General features: G+C 35.7%; 1 protein-coding gene across 2 annotated transcripts in view; it reads right to left on the bottom strand.

Moving 5' to 3' along the window:
- Window positions 1–12,002, bottom strand: part of LOC125235359 (nucleolar protein dao-5-like) — a 431,115-nt gene extending 419,113 nt beyond the window's left edge. For both annotated transcript variants that reach the window (XM_048141902.1, XM_048141903.1), the window contains exon 1: window positions 11,641–12,002. The gene's annotated coding sequence lies outside the window, so the exon portion shown is untranslated. The remainder of the gene's footprint in view (window positions 1–11,640) is intronic.
- Window positions 12,003–13,750: the final 1,748 nt, after the last annotated feature.

Raw genomic sequence — 13,750 nt, 5'->3', positions numbered from 1 at the left:
TTGCAATTTGATAGAGATAGTTCCCAAAGTTTGACTTTTTACTGAAAATTTTATTTATTATATTGAAAGTGGTCCTAACTTTTACAATGAGCAAAAAAAGTAAGTCAAACGTACATAATCGGTAAAAAAATGGGGAGTACGTAACAAACTGGTTTCGGGATGGTCGTCAAAGCCAAGATGTATCTCGTCAAACATTGACTAATGTCTATTAATTTGTCAATGCGATTGTGAGAGTAAAGTCCAACTAGATATGGAACTTTTCAATTGTAATAAACGTGGGTTGTGAATGTCCATAAAACAATAAAGAGATTGTCGAACTATGTAGGTGTATATGTTATAGACTTATCAGAATGTAACTTAATGCTCTTGCCATTTAATACATTATCAGCGTCATATTACACTGACAGCAGACTTCAAAAGCTTTGGCAATGCCGCTTTTAGGGGCTTACACAAGACAAAGGTACGATACTAAGAGTCATATTGATCGCACGATCGTACAATATACCTTATTTTATTTAAGATTCATCTTTTATAACTAACACCCATTTAAACTTTTATGATTAAGGCACTGGTCCCACCTCGAGCTAGTAAGCTATATGAACTATCGGCTATAAAAATAAATAAATAATAACGAACAAAAGATAAGCACTCCCGTGCAAATAAAAGAGACACAGCGAGTTTGATAGCTCACCGCTGGGCGAGTAACTAATAAACATCGCCGTGTCTCTTTTATTTACAAGAGAGTGATTATCTTTTGTTCGTTTTTATAGCCGATATCTCATAGCTTACAAGCTCGAGGTGGGACCAGTGCCTAAGCAATGCCTACATTATTTAATTTATTTAACACTTCCGGTTCAACTTTACTACTTATACTATATTCTACATTTGCTGATGGCTTTCTCAGTTCATTTGTTCAGTGCACTGCACAACTTTTCGAAACTTTTGTTGCAAATATTTTTTCAATTACATATAGGTAAGTATTACTAATTCGGATAGCTTTACTGATTGATGGCAAGCAAAATAAAAGTTAGTTACGTCGCTCTGGCGCTCAGTTATGCTGTATTACTTTCAACTCATGATTTTTTTTCTGAACCGTCTTCCTCGGTGCATACACGTGCATGGCATAAAGACTAAAGATGCTATTTTTAACCGATTATAAGATGGCTTCGAAGTTATGAGTTTGAAATTCTCGTACAGTTTTTACTCATTTTGTAAATTATTAAAAACACAAACATACATTATACATTATTTAAAAAAATGTAATATAGTCATAAGTTTTTTTTGAAATAAATAAATAAATAAATAAATTATTTTCCTATTCATATTCATATTATAACCTCTAAAGGGGGTTTTGGATTCATTTAGTTTATATAAATAATGTATCCTTATGTTATAGCCTACCTAATACAAACCTTATGGCATCATTCAGACATCTTATAATATCGAAAGACAATATTGGGTCGCAATTGAATGACATAAGAAATTAACTCTTTTTTTTATATAAATGGGCTTACTCTTGGCCACAGACTAGCCAAAGGCAAAGACGTGGCCTACGATGGAGTGAGCTCGCCCAGAAGATGCCTGTTCACTCTTGATTTGAAGGTTGCCGGGTTATATTATCACCTCGGAAATATAACTCAAATTAATTTTATGTTATAAGATTCTATTCTATATTTTTCATATAACAGTCTTTGCCAAGTTAATATATAGTGGGTTGGATATTTAATGTATTTATTGACCATGAAATAATATCTGGTGGAAAATAATGTGTTTATCAGACAGACCTTTCAACACAATGAGTAACCCAACATTGTCCATTGGACTCCGTGTAAAATGGAAGATAGATAGGTTGCGGGTTGACGAGGGTCTGTGATCTTAGGTTGTGTGTGTTGGTGTCTCACGTAAACAATAACATTTCAACTTTTTGTGTTTATTATCGACATATGACCATCGGCTATTTTAGAATGAAGCTTGTTAGTTGTTATTAGAGAAAATTGATCGAAAATTTGATTAGACATGACAATGTATTCTGAGTTTTACCTTACAGAAGAGAGAAAGATTATGACACAGAGAAGTAACTCTAGCCTTGTACGTTTATATTCGATTATAATATAGTCAAGAAAAGCTAAACCATTCCTAGCGGATAAACCTCAACAAATCTTATTTCATGAGAATCTCTAAAGCTGATTATCTGATTCTGACTGATTTGTTATTTCCAGTATTTTCAGGATTTTGACATAACTTTAAAGAAAAATCTTACTTTGTTTGGTGTTTATTAAATTCAAAAACTAGTGCGTTAGATGCGCATCAGTCACCAAGAAAGACGAGCTCAACTCTTATTTGTCTAGTACACCCATCTTAAAGGCCGGCAACGCACCTCCAACACTTCTGGTGTTTCGGGTGTCCATGGGCGGAAGTGATCGCTTACCATCAAACGACCTGTCTGCTCGTTTGCCTCCTATCCCATAAAGAAAAAAGTACATGGCTGCAATATGCCTATCCAATATCGTGAACATTGACTAAATAAAAATAAATATAATAGGACATTCTTACACAGATTGACTGAGGCTCACGGAAAGCTCCAGAAGGCTTGTGTTGTGGGTACTCAGACAACGATATATATAATATATAAATACTTATATACATAGAAAACATCCATGACTCAGGAACAAATATCTGTGCTCATCAGACAAATAAATGCCCTTACCGGGATTCGAACCCGGGACCGTGGCGTAGCAGGCAGGGTCACTACCGACTGCGCCAGACCGGTCGTCAAAATCCAATCAATCAAAATGCCAAGCACTTAAGATCACTGCAATGCGGCAGGTGACCTTAACTCGCAGAAAACTTCAGCCCGCATTTCTTCTTGCGGGTGCATAACCTTATCAAAACTTTCCATGTGGACATTAGGTACAGAATGTTTAAAGGCAGGAACATAAATTAAATTAATAAATATTATAGGACATTCTTACACAGATTGACTGAGTCCCACGGTAAGCTCAAGAAGGCTTGTGTTATGGGTACTCAGACAACGATAAGTATAATATACAAATACTTATAATTATACATAGAAAACATCCATGACTCGGGAACAAATATCTGTGCTCATCACACAAATAAATGCCCTTACCGGGATTCGAACCCGGGACCGCGGCGTAGCAGGCAGGGTCACTACCGACTAGGCCAAACCGGTCGTCAATCCTATATTCAAGTTCCTTATATTCAAGTTGGTATGGACGATGAGAAGTTACTACTTGCTCCACGCTAATCTACTGATAATAGCGTGGTATGGACATATTAATATATGAAAGTCAGAGACAAAAGAATTTTAGAGATAAAAAAAAATGTTGATGGACGGAAAGAGAAAACCCAAAACAACTATGGATGCTTACTAAATCTGCCAAAAATGTTATTGACCTTGTTTTTCAATTTCAGCACTGGTTTAGTTAAAGTTTTTCTGAAGTTTTGTTTGCGATCATTGCATTACAAACGTTGGTACTGTTTAATGGCGACGGCATGCCGTGGCAAACTGCCAGTCAGTATTTCCTGTTTCGAGCTTATTTAACTTTCTTTGATACTGTTGTTCTTGTTATTGTATTGTTTGTGTCGTGTCTTACGGGATAATAGTTATTTGTTATACAAGGGGGCAAAGTTGTATTTTAACGCCGAGTGTGGAATTGAAAAACGAGCAAGTGAAAGGATTCTATAGTTGAACCACGAGCGAAGCGAGTGGTTCGAGAATAGAATCCTGAATTTGCGAGTTTTTTAACACACGAGAAGTAAAATACATTTGCACCCGAGTGTAACACAAAACTTTTCTCCTCACTATAGCGAGGAAACTACAACGCAAAAAATACCTACCTTTATCAATTTTAAAGCAGTTAATTTGACTTTATTCAAGGTCAAATTACTTTACCCACTAGTGGATAAAATGCGTTTTTACCCGCTGGTATTAAAGGACAAAACACGTGTTTCCGAGCTAGTGAGGGGAAAATTACCTTTTACATTACACTAACCTTCAAGGTATTTTTTCTTACGTAAGTATGGTTTTCTTTCAACTTCTAATTAAACCTTAAGTTTGGCAATAGCAGTTTCATGTGCTCTGCCTACCCCTTTGGGGCCTACAAACTTGAGTTGATGGTAGATTACAATAATAGTTTATATTAGTAATAGTACATAGCTCTTTTTATATACCTACCAGAACAAATACCAGAATAAATGGACGCCATAGATGGAGATGGGCAATATGCCCGCATACAGGACAAGAAAGATTAATATGTATTAACAAAATATGTAAAAGTAACTTGGCAACTTTCTGACGCATACAGTCAATTATGTATAAGGTATATAAATAAGACATACTAATATATCTGTTCTGCAGTTGCGATCAGTACAGTCATTATACAATTATACATACACGAACAAAAATATCTGAACACGCTTTACGCTCATAATATTACAGTCGTAGGTACCCTAATATGTTTTTCGCTTGTGTGTAGATGTAACTGAACGCGACTTTACGAGTCTAATGGAAGTTAGGTAAATCTAGCTTCAGAAACCCGTCGGTTTTAATCTGTAAATTACGCTTAAAACTTCTTCCTCATTACTAAGGAGGCAAGTTAAAAGGCATTCATATTTGAAGCTGTATTTAATTAAGTGAGTTTTATACAAATATACACGCTCTTAAGATTTAAAAAGCTACTTATTTCAAAGTCTGAAATATATAATGCATTTCGTTCAAGTTAAATATCTTAACTTGAAATATCGCGAAGTTGTCTTCTACAAAGTATAAAGATACTAAAATATTGCTACCTTTACAGTATTTTTACAATAACATTTATCGTCTGAGTAGTTGAGTACCCTTAACACAAGCATTCTTGAACTTACACTAGGTAAAAGCTCTTATACAGTCGAGTCTATTATGAAACAAATTGAAACAGATTGCTAAGCGGCAATAATGATTTCAGTGCCATTCCACGTAAGTACTAGGTATTAAATATTCATAATTAATGTTATAATATTCACAACAACAATTATCAATACAATTTGATCCGATTTCATTCACGAGTAAAATTAAATTATCGCTCTCTATCCTAACAGGTTATGAAGCCAATTTTCGAGGCCAATTCACCGTTCACGCGTATCGAGCGTCGAGCAGTGACGAATTAATGAAACAGGCATGTAATTGTTATGATCCCGCTTGGTACGTAAACAATAGAGTGACGTCACATGTCGGTTTACTTTTGTCATTAGACTTACGTGCGCTAAATCTGGTTTATTCTGCGGAGCGGAACCACATAATACTTTAAAACGACAGAATGCGCCAGATACCCTTGTTCCTCGTAGATAACCAAGTTTGATAACTGGTTTTGTATGAGGAAAAATAATTCTTCTTAGCTAACTGGGTTATGAAATAGGATTTTTTTTCTTCGTAGAAAACCTTTATTTTTTGCAGCTTTCTACGAGGAATATTTTTTCTTCTTTGCTTACCCGGTTATCAGAATCAGAATCAGAATATTTTTATTCGTTAAACATAGGTAGTACAAAAATTTGGTCTTATAAATAAATATGGATGTTTTTTTCGACTATTTCGAAATGGGATTTTTTTTCCTCGTAGAAAACCATTAATTTTTGCAGTTTTCTACGAAGAATTTTTCTCCTTCTTGACTTACCCGGTTTTAAAATGGCTAAATAAGTAAGTACTACTAAATCTCTAAATAAGTAAGTAGGTTAATTATAATTACTATATACTATCCACTAATTATCTAATTACTTAATTAGAACCAATTGCCTATGCATATCTGTGATAATGTCATTATTACTCAATCATCATTGATTTATGAATTGGATGTTATAATTATTCAAATATCCAACAACTGAAAATATAATCTCTATTAATTCAATTGGTATTTCAAATGACATCTCGGTTGATTAATCGAATCGACTAGTTTTCTTTCGTTGAACTTTACAAGATCAAAAAGTAATCCAAACTCTAAACAGTTTTAAAGACCGTAGCTCTCACGCAAAGCTTTAGTTATTCCTTCCATCGATAACCATACAATAATCTGTTGATACTATCGAGTTCTAATCGATTATTATGGGGCAGGTTGTGAAGCACGCAAAGTAAATAATCGACATCGGGAGGGGTGTCGGGTGACCGGCGCTCGCGCCGTCGAGTGGAGCTTATCGATAATATCGATACCTAGGAGAGATAACATTTCTGAGGCTGCGATTGTTTATTAAGTTCTTATAGTAGGTTAATGATATTTATAGGAGGTTTAATACTTTTTAAATATTTTTTATGATATTTGTTATGCTGGCGAGGAACTTATTTAGACTCTGTAGTTCGTTTACTTCAAGAGCTCGTAGAAATTAAGTATTTAACATGAGTCAAAAACTTTCATACCGAGATGTGACATTTAGACAGTTTTTTTACGTCATAAATAGTGAATTAAAATCCAAACTTCTTGCTAGACCCATGCAACTCCAAATCTTCTTTATTTTTTTTTGAAAGCTATACAATGAAAACTTTATGGGTTAACTAAAATCTACCCTACATCTACTAATTTGTATGGTGACTATATGCGACTACCCGTTTTCGCGGCATGTGATATTTTTAAGATTGTCCATTGTGAACCCATATTTTAAGTCTAATCGTAGTCGATAAGAGCAAGCAAAAGTATATTTGATAAGAGCAAGTCCCACATTTAATAAGATTCGTGATAGAGACAACAAGTCGTGTAGACCTATTCTGCTTCGTCATTGGGCGATAAAATAACGATTATAATGATTTTTATTAGATAAGCATAAGCTAATTTTAGTTTACAGCCATAAATAAAGGCACGCCTCGGACACTGGCCATCAAAAATATGAAAGAGGCGCGTTCCTAGCACACAGTCTAAGCTCGTGTAGGTGAACGCGTACTATGCTTGTATGAGTGAAATATGACAGGTCGACTGTTAGTGTTTTTGACAGGCGGTAACTGTGAGATAACCGAGAGGGGGTGGGCGGCACTTTCCATACTGTACGATAGTACTCTTTATTATACTGTGATAAAGGGGAAAATGATCACATGGCTACAATATCGCTGTACAAACGTTATTGACATACCATTTGTGGGCAAAGCAAATTACGTGAGACGGCTCGGCGCTGTAATTTATCGTGTGGAGGAATATAACTCGTTTATAAAGTCATAATTCACCCTTGTTGATACAGGGAAATAGTCACATGTGGACATTTCTTGTTAAATAACTGTTCATGAAAATGACTCATGTCAGTGAAGCTTTATTCTGTATTATCGCTTAATTATATTAGAATTAAGTATAAGTATAATCCATACTTAATATTATAAATGGAGAAAGTGTGTGTGTCTGTTTGTTTGTCCGTCTTTCACGGCAAAACGGAGCGACGAATTGTCGTGATTTTTTAAGTGGAGATACTTGGGACGGACAGTGACATAGTAGGCTACTTTTTGTCTCTTTCTTACGCGAGCGAAGCCTCGGGCAAAAGCTGAAAGTAATGTAACACATATTTTGGATATTTATGACGGGAAAATTTACAGACAAATTTAAAAAAGACTAATTTAAAATAGACCTGTTAACCGATAAAACCTATTATATAGGGTTATTTACAATATTCTCTTGATTTCTTCTAGCTATAGGTACCTACAAGCAACCAAAAATATGAGCTTACGTTGAAACTTAGTAACAAAATGGAGTGTCGGTGCCAATTTCGTCCACGATTTCGTCGATACCGTGTAAGGGTTCATTTAATCAAACTAAACTGAAATTCGCGAAACCTTTGCTTTGATCTGCAGACAAAGTACTTGAAGTAAAATGCGGTGATTCGGTAAACTTTGCGCCAGACGCTTTCCAGGAAACTTTGGGGCAACCAATGAGTGTTGAATACTTTTCTCGATAGCGTAAATGTCACGGGCTGAAACTCGCGAAAACCTTTGCTTTGGTATGTAAACAAAGTACTTCAAGCAAAATGCAGTGATTAATGGGGAAGTTTTGGGGTAGCCACAAAATAAATAGTTATAACTTATAAATAAGTTATAACTTAGTTAAGTTAGTTATAACTTTAAAATATCCTGATGCCGCTTTTTATCAAGCTAGGTATATTGACACTACCAGCAATAGTCATTCTGCGTGTGGCTTTATATTGTACATGAGAACAAACCTGGCGTCATCGTGATTCAAAACATTTGGAATGTTAAACTCATAAGTATGAAACGCGAAAGGCCGAAAGTTGCCCAAGTCGTCTAAACTCACTCATGTCATGGGTCCCACCGTCTACAATAAGTTTAAAAACATTATCGATGCTCCAAGCTTGAGCAGTTTTAAATTCCGCCTAAAGCAATGGCTTATTGAGCAGTCATTTTATAGCTAAGTATAACGAGTTTATAGCGTACAAGGCATAACACATGTAAAAATACCTCTAACATTGTAATTTGGAATGAACAACTTAAAGGAATTTGTTTCTAATAATTATTCATATATTATATTGAAGTTAATTTAATTACTACGAATTATTTATTGTTGACGTGTAAATTGGTTTTATAAATAAAATATTATGATTATGATTATGATTATCAAATGTTAGAGTTCTAGATAGGATTAAAGAAAAAATAAATATATTAAAGACAATAGAAAACAGAAGAGGCGTACTAGTTGGACATCTGCTACGACACGACCTGTTTCTCAAAAACATCGTAGAAGGAAAAGTAGAAGGAAAGAAAGAGGAGTGGAAGGAAAGAGGAAGACCTAGGAGAAACTATTTCACCCAAATTAAAGAAAACGTTCAGGTCGTGTCGTACCAGAAGGTGAAGGAGTTGGCAGAGGACCGGACGAGTTGGAGATTGCTCCACCGACAAGAGCACAGCTCTTAAGTTAGAAAAAGAAGAAGAAGAAGAGAACTTTCAATAGTAATAATACTTCAGATATTTTTTATGTGTTAAAAACCAAAAACTTTCCTCGCAGTAAAATATTTAGCGAATTTTCAACAGTGGGTACGAGGTAAATTCGGATTCTGTTGAATCGGATAACATACACCAGCCACTTTGTCTCAAAGCTAGTCACACCCGCAAACAATTCCCTTTGTAAATGCACGGATATTTTCATGGGAAATTCATTCCACTGGCAGGACTTTTCAAATAAAAATAGATACACATCGCGGGATCACTCGTTGTAAGCTAAAAAAGCTTAAAGGATTTTTCTCACTCATGTCGGTTTAGTCACAGCATTTTCTGATGGAAATATTGTACAATAAAAGAGAAGTTAAGGGTCAATTGTAAAATGCAACAGAATATATTTTTATCAAATGATTTTTGGTGGAATTTGCGCAGATGTAGAGATTAAGAACGAACGATTTTTTGAGAATACAACACGGTTCTGCTTCTGACGAAATTTTGAGCTCATGCGAGCAAAAGCTTGTATGTACTTATATAAATAATTAAGTAAACAAACATCCCACCAAAAACATTCTGTAAAAAACTAGCCAAGTCTCGATGGAGCAGCTTATTTATCTCTAAAAAGTAATGAAATCTAGACAAAGTTGTGCCAAGTCTAAGGTTCCTTACTACAAATTCTTTATTATTATAGTTAATGTTGTGTGACTTGGCCGTTGCAGGGTAGTGGTTCTGGCGACAGACTGGTGCAATGGTGTCATGGAGCACCTGGTTTTGTACCCTTGTGTACCCTTCAACGGCCAAGTCACACAATGCCGTTCCCCTGATTTGCCCGAAACTAATAGGGAACCTACAACAAAGAAATGTACCTACCGACTGATTAACGAATTAAACAATGGTAGTAGACCAAACTGAATTGTCTCTTTTTAAAAAGGACAGGCAAGGCACCGAAATATGTAAAGCTTTTATCCCAATTTTTATTAAACTCCAATTCTATTGAACGACCTCATGAATGTTATTTCGCCAGAATATGTATTAGAACTTGGATTTGACCCAGTTCCGCGGCTCGTACTCGTAAACCTACGCTCTTACAAAAGTTTAAATCGCCCGATTCGCTCGTCTTTGCCTATCAACGAATACCGTGTCCTGAAATATAATCGGGGGAAATTATTCATGTACCTCGTTATAGTCGGCATTTACATAATGAAGTTTAGAAGCTACAATAACATTGTAGGGGGCATTCGCAGTTTTGCACAGGGGGTTCAGTCGAATGTAAATGCGGACAAAAATATTAAGTTACGATTTTTCTTGGTATGTATTTTAAAACCTGTGTTGGATATTGAAATATCGTGTGGAAAGGTAAATCACGAATTTTATGATGACGATATTCAGAATTTGCAATATACATAAATGGGTTAGGTAATTATTTTAAATGTATTCGTAGAAACTGTAAAAAATAACTACAACTAATAAGAAGCGCAGATGGTAGACAAAGAAAACTTTACAGAAGCATACCATAATAATTTACCTTAATTGTATCCGACACGACAGTTCACTCTATTCTAATTATCTCCGGGTTACTCAATTAACCCGATCACAGTGCCGTGATACAGTCAACACGGAACACGATCGCTAAGCGCAGCTTACTATAATAATTAATTTTAAAGGGTATCCATTTATCAAGTCACATTCAATCAAAGTTAAACACAGGGTTCGCGGGAAATTGGTGAGAGTGAAGAAGGATAGGTCGCCACGTGCGTCGCGGGCGGGCCCGCCGCCTGACTGCGCCGAAAGATGCGCAGTTACCCCGACATACCCTCTTATTACCATGTATCCCACCTCTTAGACAAAGGACCTCCGATGGCTCCGATCAATTAGGAGTATTAGGACTAAAGCGGCAGAACCTGTACGGCGTACGCGCGGCAACTCAAACAACAAGCAACCACGACTGAACATTGCGATCTATGCTCATACCTCAACACCAAGCATATGACGCGACAAAAGAAGAAAAACGCGCAATACAAGGCAGAAAGGGACGCAGATATACAGATTAGTGGGTCGTTCGAATGGGACGGCTTCAAACATTTTGTTAGCTGATAACCAGCAAACTGGGAGCGAGGGGAACCATATTCTCGCGCCGCTCCGCATGAATGTAATGAATTAAGTTTCAATGGTACAAGAAAGACTTTGTGCGTGCGTGTGAATGACTTTCATCATTAACGCTCAGCATGGTGGTGTTAATGTAGGAATTAATTAATTAAATAAAACCCATGTGAAAGTATATAAACGTAACAACTAACCATTTCATGTTAACATTCTTATTAGACTAATAACAGTTACTTAGGAACATGGTGAGCATGCTGATTTTCCTACGATAATATTTGAAATAATATTAAACAACGTGGTCTCACACAAAAGGTTAATAAAAACTCTATAAGTGATAAAATTATTCCAAGGTTTCATCAGCATCAATCACTACGCTCAGTAAGGAAACACAACTAAAGCGCACACGTTATCCGTTTACGTTAAAGAAAAAGATTAAGCATGATTTAAGGATAAATCTTTGCACAAAAATACCTGCGCTGCAATATACAAAGAGGCCAGTTTAACACAAAGCGTCTCATACTATCACGGCCTAAAACGAGTAGTTGAATGCTCGTAAGTCGTAAGTGTCGTAACCAACGGTGGGCCGTGACATATAAAAACACAGACAATTAACGTGCAATATTTACCTATACATCCATGAAAATGAAATCCATCATTGGATCCTTGCAACTCCACTGCCGCTGCACACACACATCCAAATCACGCACACTACCGCGAAGTCCCTCCTCACGCGAAGGGAAAATCTTCACACACGGACGGCACAGATAAACATGTCAACTGCTAGACATTGTTACCCTAAAGTCCTTTCACGTTTTTCACCACAAATACACTATTAAGCACAAATAATAACACAAACCGCATAAACGAACACAGAAACACTAGATTATTTCGCAATAACACCCGCGTCGAGTCAAGAAGACGTCGCTTTCAACGAAAATACGCGTAAGTATTGTAGTGTCGATTCGGTGACTGTTCTCCCCGCCCTGTGCCCGACTCGAATGGCGCCGCCATATTGAATCTTACTTCACCAGCGCACAGTGGAGCATCTAGCGGCACCACTCTGAACAAAATTCTCACTCACCTTAACATCCGTACAGTCCAATTTACAAAATATCTTTCAAATTGTGACCAACTTTAGTTTAAGTACTTTTAAACAAACTTATATTCCAAATAAGATTACAGATTTCAACTAGTATGTTGTAACATGCGCTAGTTTAAGAAGTAACTAGCTGGATATTTTAACTGCGCTGTTGAACTCGCGTCGTAATACAGCCGTACGCCGTCAGATAGCGCTGATATCAATCCATGCAAGCTTGTGTAGGCTTAACTTTAACTACATACATTACGAACTTTGTGTTTATATACAGCGCTTACGTACTAATAACACGTTCAATGCCACGAAGCTTTACGCTACTTTATCTAATTACCAAGGGTAAATTAACGGCTTTCATGCACAATGTTGTGCATTCATCAGGTAAGTACAAATTTAATACAGTAATACTTATAGGCAATACTTAACACAGTCTTTAAATATCTACTTATATAAATTTATAAATCATTTTATCTCCTTTTAATTTAAATAATTGTTACGTAACCGGTGCGTTTACAAAATATTTAATTAACTATTTCGTTACGTCTGCTACCACGCAGTATAGTATTTTTATTTATTTAATTAATTTATTTATTTTTTATATAATGTAATAATAGTATTTTGTGTTATTACACTAATTCAACATTTTAAATAAGTATTTATATTTAACTATTTATAAGATACTTGTACAGCTATGAGGGCTTCAAATAGTTTAAATAAAACTCTATATCTCAAAAAGAAATAGACGAAAAAAAGGAAATATTGAATTTCTATTCCGTAAAACTATAAAATATGTCCCTGTGTTTACGGACATTCGATCTCATGTAATTTTTTACACTTATTATACCTAGGTTTTTATATATTTAGTGTGCTAATAAAACATATTTTGTCTAAAATTTGAACACAAATATAACACGTGTTATAAATGTCTTATAAATATACCCATATTTATAACACTATAATGTTTATGTATTATTTAATAATCTCTCTGCAAAATTTTTGACAAGTGTTGTTCAAAACTAAAAATATTTCAATTGAATATAATAATGATACCAGATTGACCTATTGCAAAAAGTCAATACCTAATACGTACTCTGATTAAAGTTAACGCAATTTATCTTAAACATGATATCCCTTCCTGTTTTTTTATCCCTTAAACTTAGTATTCCGAGTTGATGTTGGAGCCATTCGGGCCGATGCAGGCGACGCTGCGGGAATCATAAGTGGGTGGCCATAAATTGCTTCCGCTTTGCCGACGAAGGTGGCTGATTCAGTTGTGTACATCTGCCGCCAATAGATAAAGTTGAGAAAATTTTGAAAATAGAATATAAGCAGCTTTTACCCCTTCTTTGTGTTTGAGCTGGTTATAATCAGAAATACAATCACTTAAATATTTAAGCTATTCATCGCGATAAGATTACAGAGTGTTATTGTGCAGAACTGACTGCCAATCATGAGCTACGCTAGAATGTTTTCCGGGGTAGCATAATATAAGCAAGTACTGTATCGAGTACTTGTATTCTTACCTATGTTATGAACCTTACAAGCTCTGTAGCAGTAATTCTGGTGGGTGCAAGGGTACCTCCTTGTTCAACCGAGCGCCATAACAGATAGAAAGATGGCTAGCTTAACAAAGACAACTTTTG

Source organism: Leguminivora glycinivorella, chromosome 17 (genome assembly GCF_023078275.1).
Source record: "Leguminivora glycinivorella isolate SPB_JAAS2020 chromosome 17, LegGlyc_1.1, whole genome shotgun sequence".
In the NCBI taxonomy this organism is placed as follows: domain Eukaryota; kingdom Metazoa; phylum Arthropoda; class Insecta; order Lepidoptera; family Tortricidae; genus Leguminivora; species Leguminivora glycinivorella.
Note: the sequence above shows the minus strand (reverse complement) of the source record. Positions and strands in the feature narration are given on the sequence as shown.